The sequence below is a fragment of the Enhydra lutris genome, unplaced genomic scaffold, assembly GCF_002288905.1.
Source record: "Enhydra lutris kenyoni isolate GAN:26980312 unplaced genomic scaffold, ASM228890v2 scaffoldscaffold21, whole genome shotgun sequence".
NCBI lineage: Eukaryota > Metazoa > Chordata > Mammalia > Carnivora > Mustelidae > Enhydra > Enhydra lutris.
The window spans coordinates 66,968,184-66,969,475 of record NW_019154105.1 but is presented as its reverse complement, the minus strand read 5'-3'; positions in this window follow the sequence as shown (position 1 = coordinate 66,969,475).

The following is a 1,292-nucleotide window of genomic DNA, read 5'->3' as shown; positions in this document are numbered from 1 at the left end:
GCTGAAATGCACCCCCCATGTTGGTCCCAGCACCCGAGCTCCTGGGCTAGTGAGGGGCTGACCAGGGGAAGCTGGTTGGAGGCAGGCATGCCAGGAAATGCCCTGGAGACCTGCAGCATCGCAGAGCCTGACCAGCTTCACCTTGTCCTGGCCTGATGTCTGGGCTTCACTCCTCGGCTCCGGCATCGGACTCCGGGGACCTGGTGCCCACTATAGACCCACAGCTCCAGAGTTACAGGCCCGCTAGAGCCACTTACCATCTGGGGTAGTCTCTCCTCGCCTCCCTCTGTTTCCCCCTCTGGAAAATGGGGTTGATGCTCCTCCGGGTGGCTGATCGGAAACTTGAAACAATCCAGGCCTGCAGCCCTCCTGGAGAAGGCGGGCAGCACTCGGTTGGACTGGGGGCCCCTGGCTGGCACTGAGGGTCAGGACATATCTCATTGAGATAACCCGCGTTAGATGAAGCCGGCTCCACCCGCGCGATAGGGCTGCGAGCCTGGTCACAAGGTTACTCCTGAGCGGACACAGCTCCGAGGGTGACGGCTGGGCCGGAATGCACTCTTGTCCCCGCGCTCCCTGCTGCAGAAAGGGGGAGGAGACTCCCCACGGGTTCACATCCAGAAACGGAGGCTCAGTGAGGGATGGGGCCTGCCCCCAAGAGCTCCGCGGCCAGGGGCAGTGGCCCACGCTCCCCGACTAAGTCCCGGGCCTCCCGGGGAGCCGGTCGCTGGGGAGCCACTCTCGCTGTGCGGGCCTTCGGGCGCCAGGAGCGGGGGTGGGGGCGAACATTTCCTTACGTTCTGGGTCTGAGCCTGGGAACTAGAGAGTTCTACGGCACCATATTCGGCGTGGAAAGCATATTTTATTAAATGTAAATATTGAAATATGCCACAGCTTTGCAGCCACAGTCTTGAAACAAATGGCTGTGGCCCAGCCTCTGACGCTTTCCTGGAAGTCCCGGGGTCTTCACGCCCCCCATGCACACGCACATCCACACGCACACACACGCGCGCGCACACCCACGTGCACACACGTACATACCACACTCGCGAGCGCGCGCACAGTTACTCACGCTCGGTCCTACACTCTCCCCGCCGCGAGGCGATTACGGCCCCCGCCAGACGGTGATTGGCCCGCCCGCCTTCCTCGGGGCCCCGCGGCCAATGGGCGGCCGCCCGGCCGAGGCCCCGCCCCACCCCCCGCCCCCGGCCCGGGCGGCGGGGGCCCCGGGAATGGATCACGCGGGGCCGACCCCGCCATGACCCTCGGCCCCGGCCTTCCCGCCGCCCGCC